Source organism: Rattus norvegicus, chromosome 5 (genome assembly GCF_021556685.1).
Source record: "Rattus norvegicus strain SHRSP/BbbUtx chromosome 5, alternate assembly SHRSP_T2T, whole genome shotgun sequence".
In the NCBI taxonomy this organism is placed as follows: domain Eukaryota; kingdom Metazoa; phylum Chordata; class Mammalia; order Rodentia; family Muridae; genus Rattus; species Rattus norvegicus.
In genome coordinates this window covers 100766881-100772880 of record NC_141538.1, presented here as the reverse complement: position 1 = coordinate 100772880, position 6000 = coordinate 100766881, and the positions used below count along the sequence as shown (strand labels likewise).

Sequence of the window (6000 nt, the reverse complement as noted above, 5' to 3'; positions counted from 1 at the left end):
GAAAACACTTTTTCAAGTTTGGGAAACATCTTGAGTTAAGGACAAGAAATATTAGAATTATTGAATGCTCATTAATATGGATGTATTTTCTTATTTTGACTCTTCGCAATTCTCTATCATTAACATTGTTCACATCATCCTACATTTTTCCAGGGAAAAATTAAAGGTTAGGCAAATGATTTGAATTTTTAAAAAGCACCTGTGTCTCAGATTCAGGTATGTCTGACTCCAGGGCATATGTCCTAAATAGTCACAATATATACACAGCCTAGTGTGAGTCATACTCTTCTTTGTGTGCCTTGGACACCAGCTGTTCTATTTATCATCTATTGTATCTAAAAGCAACTTTAAATTGAAACTGATTCCAAATTAACAGGCTGCTTTTTAAATGTCCCAGTAGAACAGGGTAACACTAAGCTATGATCATGAGGTGAGATTCAATAAATCTTTTAGGACAATATTATCAATTAGAAGATGCAAAGGCCTCTCATATGAAAGACAATAGTATATGATCTGAAATTCCAGAGGGAGACTGGCAACATTTTTGTTAACTCAATAGTGATAGCTGTCTGGGGTCACTGGATACAGACAGGAGATTTCATTCAATGTTTTCAGGGTTGTCTACACTCAGAATAAAGCTTCTTTAAAAGCAGAGTCCCTCATGTTGTGAGCTATAATATTTTGGGACACTAAAATTGGGTCATTTTGTTGAGAGGGGGTCTTAAGACACCCCTGTCACCTCTGGGTTTAGAAGGCTGAAGCATGCCTAGAATATGTAGCCATTTCCACACTCATATCGGCTACATTGAGAGACCCTGTATCAAATTACAAACAAACAAAAAAGGAATGCTAAAGATAAGGGTAGACAGGAACAATGAATGTGAGAGGTCTAGATGTGTTTATTATTTTTCTTTTTAATTAACTAATTAATTAATTAACTCTACATCTTTTTTTCAAGTGCACAATCCAAATTTATTATGTGAATGAATGATAACAAGTATAATTGAGAGTGGGTGGGTGGGAGTGGGAGCATCTTCATAGAAGCAGGGGAAGGGGTTGGGAGAGGGGAGAAAGGGGATAACATTTGAAATGTAAGTACACAAAATATCCAATAAAAATAAAAACAGTAAAATTGGATGACTAGGTAGCCGTTTTTCTATCTCACAAGTTCACAAGCAGAAAAACAAGCACATGGTACGTATACTAAACCACGCCATGGGTGTTGACACCATACAAGGCACGGATCCCATCTTAAATTTCCACTTTCTCAATTAAGGCTAGCAGGGCTGAGCTAAAGAATTTTGTGGTATTTGGGTTCAATAAAGTCCTAATACAGTCAAGGCATGTTAACTCTACATCTTGATCACCATTTCCCTTCACTCGTATTCTCCCAGTCCATCCCTATCCTCTCCCCTGTCCCACCTGTTTCTTTCTCTTCAGAAAAGGAAGGCCTCCTCAGGATATCAACCAGTTTTGTCATAACAAATTGCGGAAAAACTGGGCCCACCTTCTTCTATTGAGGCTATACAAGGCAGCCCAGTTAAGAGAAAGGGACACAAAGGAAGGCAATGTAGTCATAGTAGAAAAAGTCCCTGCCTCCAGTTTAGGAGTCCCCCATGGAGACTAAGCTGCATATCTGTTACATACCTACAAAGGCACTAGGCATGCTGTCTGGTTGGCAGGTCAGATTCTGTGAGCCACCGTGGTCCCAGGTTAGTTGATTCTTTAGGTTTTCTTGTGGCATTCTTGACCTCTCTGTTTCCATCAATCCTCCTTTCCTGTCTTCCACAGAATTCCTTAAGCTCCACGTAATATTTGGCTGTGGGTCTCCGCATCTGTTTCCACCAGTTGCTGTGTGAAGCCTCTCTGAATACAGTTATGCTAGGCTCCTGACAAGTATACCAGTATATCTTTTTTCTTTTTTTTTTATTGAATACGTAATGTATTTATATTTCAAATGTTATCTCCTTTCCTGGTTCCCCCCTCTTCTTTCCCTTCTCCCATTGCTTCTATGAGAATACCTCCCCCTCAACCCACCCATTCCCACTGTACCACACTGGCCTTCCCCTACACTGGGGAATCTGGCCTTCACAGGACCAAGGGCTTGTCCTCCCATTGATACCAGACAATTTCATCCTCTGTTACATTTGCAGCTGGAGCCACCAGACCCTCCATGTGTATACTCTGTGGTTGATACTTTAGTGCTTGGGAGCTCAGGGGAGTCTACAATGCAAACTGATCCATTCTTTTTTTGGGGGGTACCAAAATTCTTTATTTGAAGAAATGGTACAAATTAAAGAACTTAAGCAGATGTTTTGGTGCAACTTATAGAAAAGATAAAGGCAGCCTGACATGCATGCACTGCCTCAGTGACCAGTAAAGTCTCATGGCCTTGGGGACGTCAGCTTAGCTCTCATCACTGTGTCCCAGGATGTGCTCCTCAAAGAGATATTCTGCCATGCCAGATTCAGGGGCTCCCATCTTGCGTAAGTTGGTCACGTGGTCACCCAGTTCTTTAATGCATTTGACCTGCTCATTCAGGTAATGCGTCTCAATTAAGCCACATAAGTGGGGATCATTCTTGTCAGTAGCCAGTTTGTGAAGTTCCAGTAGTGACTGATTCACACTCTTTTTCCAAGTGCAGTGCACACTCCATCACGTTCAGCCCGCTCTCCCAGTCATCACGGTCTGGTTTCTTTATATCCTGCAGGAAGATTCGTCCACCTCGTTGGTTCTGCAGCTTCATCAGTTTCTCAGCATGTTCTCTCTTCTCATGAGATTGATGGAGAAAGTACTTGGCAAAGTTCTTCAGAGACACATCATCCCTGTCAAAATAACAAGACATAGACAGGTAGACATAGGAGGCATACAACTCCAGGTTGATCTGGCGGTTGATGGCAGCCTCAGAGTCCTGGTGGTAGTTCTGGTGCACTTGCGAGGAGACTCAGTGGTCATGTCGGCAGCTTGGCTAGGCACAGAGGCGAGGGTGGAGCGGTGGAGCAAAGAAGTTGCAAAGGGCTCAGGCTCCAATTGGCCTGCGTGGGTCAGAGGGATCAGCACTGGTTCCATTCAAGCACTGTTGAAGCAAGAAACCGCCGCGACTCTGGGCAAGAATGTCTGGCCAAACTGATCCATTCTTATCACCCTGTATGAAGATCAACACCAAGTGGATCAAGTGAATCAAGGACCTCCACATGAAACCAAATACACTGAAAATAATAGAAGAGAAAGTGGGGAAGACCCTCGAACACATGGGCACAGGGGAAATTTTCCTGAACAGAACGTCAATGGCTTATGCTCTCTAAGATCAACAATCTACAAATGGGATCTCATAAAATTGTAAAGCTTCTGTAAGGCAAAGGACACTGTCATTAGAACAAAATGGCAACCAACAGATTTGGAAAAGATCTTTACCAATCCTACATCAGATATAGGACTTATATTCAATATATACAAAGAACTCAAGAAGCTAGACTCTAGATAATCAAAGTACATGAGTTTGGTTTGTGAAAACATGTATAAACCCACGAGTAACTACATCTGTAGACCTGTCCTTGTTTTATATTGTATAAATTACTTCTGTTCTGGCTGTTTTCTCAAGATGAAATTTTTATTGTGCTTATGAATTTCATCAGAAATGTGGATAAGGGATCTGCTGGTAGTATTTTGTTTCAGGATATTGTGACTTAGTCACATAGTCAAATTATATGGATGCCTTCCCTTCTTTTGTAGTTTGACAATTTGAATTAGATTTCAAATAAAATCTGAACAGAAAAATGGGGTACAGAGCTAAACAATTCTCAACTGAGGAATACTGAATGGCCATGAAGCACCTAAAGAAATGTTCAACATCCTTACTCATCAGGGAAATGCAAATCAAAGCAACCCTGAGATTCCACCTAACACCAGTCAGAATGACTAAGATCAAAAACTCAGCTGACAGCAGATGCTGGTGAGAATGTGGAGAAAGAAGAACACTCCCACCATTGTTGGTGGGATTGCAAGTTGCTACAATCCCTCTGGAAATCTGTCTGGAGGTTCCTCAGAAAATTGGACATAGTGATACCTGAGGACCCAGCTATACCATTCCTGGATATCATATACCGAAAAGATGCTCCAACATATAAGAGGAATGCATGCTACATTATGTTCATAGCAGCCTTATTTATAAAAGCCAGAAGCTGGAAAGAACCAGATGCCTTTCAACAGAAGAATAGATACAGAAAATGTGGTACCTTTATACAATGGAATACTACTCAGCTATTAACAAATGACTTCATGAAATTCTTAGGCAAATGGATGGAACTAGAAAATATCATCCTGAGTGAGGTAACCCAATCACAAAGGAACACACATGATACGTGCTCACTGATAAGTGGATATTAGCCAAAAAGCTTGGAACACCCAAGATAAAATTCACAGACCACAGGAAGCTCAAGAAGAATGAAGGACATGTGAATGCTTCAGTCCTTCTTAGAAGGGGCAACAAAAATACTCACAGGAGGAAATACAGATACAAAGTGTGGAGCAATGATGGAAGGAAAGGCCATGTAGAGACTTCCTCACTTGGAGATCCCTCCCATATACAGTCACCAAACCCAGACACTATTGCAGATACCAAGAAGTGCATGCTTACAGGAGGCTGATATATCTGTTTCCTGAGAGGCTCTGCCAGAGCCTAACAAATACAGAGGTGGATGTAAACAGCCAATCATTGAACTGAGAACAGGATCCCCAGAGGAGGAGTTAGAGAAAGGAATGAATTAGCTGAGGGGTTTGCAATCCCATAAGAAGAATAACAATATCAACAAACCAGACCAGCCAGAGCTCCCAGTGACTAAACCACCATCCCTAGAGAACACAGGGATGGACCTATGGCTTCATCCACCTATGTAGCAGAGGATGGCCTTGTTGAGCATCAGTGGGAAAGGAAGCCCTTTGTCCTGTCAACCCAGATGTAGGTGAATGTCAGGGCAGGGAGGAGGGAGGGAGTGGGTGCCTGAGGTAGCACTCTCATAGAAGCAGGGACAGGAGGGATGGGATAGTGGGTTTCTGGAGGGGAATCCAGGAAAGGGGATAACAGTTAAAATGTAATTTAAAAAAATCCAATAAAAGTAAAAAAAAATAAAGAAAGAATGGATCAATTTGCATTCTTCTCCAGTTGAACCAGAATCATTTGTTGAAAATGCTGTCTTTTTTCCACTGGATGGTTTTAGCTCCTTTGTCAAAGATCAAGTGGCCATAGGTATGTGAGTTCATTTCTGGGTCTTCAATTCTATTCCACTTATCTATCTGCCTGTCTCTGTACCAATAGCATCAAGTTTTTATCAAGATTTCTCTGTGTTAGCATTCTGTCTAAGTTCCACCCCCACAGATACCTGTCAACAGCCAGGTATGCTCCACCCCACAGTTTGCCTGATACCATAAAAGGGGCTGCTTGCCCCCTTCTCACTCTTTTGTTCTCTCTTGCTCTCTCTCTTGCACTTTCCCTCTTCCCCTTTGTCTGCCCTCTCCCCATTCCCTTCCCCTTCTCTCTACATGCTCATGGCTGGCCTCTATTCTACTCCTCTATTCTTCTTGTTCTTCTTGTCCTTGTTCTTCTTGTTCTTGCTCTTGTTCTTCTTTCTCCTTCCTCCTCCTCCTCCTCCACCTCCTCCTCCTTCTTCCTCCTCTTCTTCCTCCTCCTCCTTCTTCCTCCTCCCCCTCCCCCTCCCCCCCTTCTCCTCCTCCTTCTCCTCCTTCTCCTCCTCTTCTTCTTCTTCTTCTTCTTCTTCTTCTTCTTCTTCTTCTTCTTCTTCTTCTTCTTCGTCTTCGTCTTCGTCTTCGTCTTCTTCTTCTTCTTCTTCTTCTTCTTCTTCTTCTTCTTCTTCTTCTTCGTCTTCTTCTTCTTCTTCTTCTTCTTCTTCTTCTTCTTCTTCTTCTTCTTCTTCTTCTTCTTCTTCTTCTTCTTCTTCTTCCTCCCTCCCCCTTTCATCCCCCTCCCCCCTCTCTCTGCCCATA

At 42.2% G+C, this 6000-nt stretch overlaps 1 pseudogene across 1 annotated transcript in view; it reads right to left on the bottom strand.

Annotated features, from left to right (window-relative positions):
* Nucleotides 1-2325: 2325 nt before the first annotated feature.
* Fth1-ps2 (ferritin heavy chain 1, pseudogene 2) overlaps nucleotides 2326-6000 on the bottom strand; it is a 74951-nt pseudogene continuing 71276 nt past the window's right edge. The window contains exon 4 of the transcript XR_015621480.1: nucleotides 2326-3145. The product of XR_015621480.1 is annotated as a ferritin heavy chain 1, pseudogene 2 (transcript). The remainder of the gene's footprint in view (nucleotides 3146-6000) is intronic.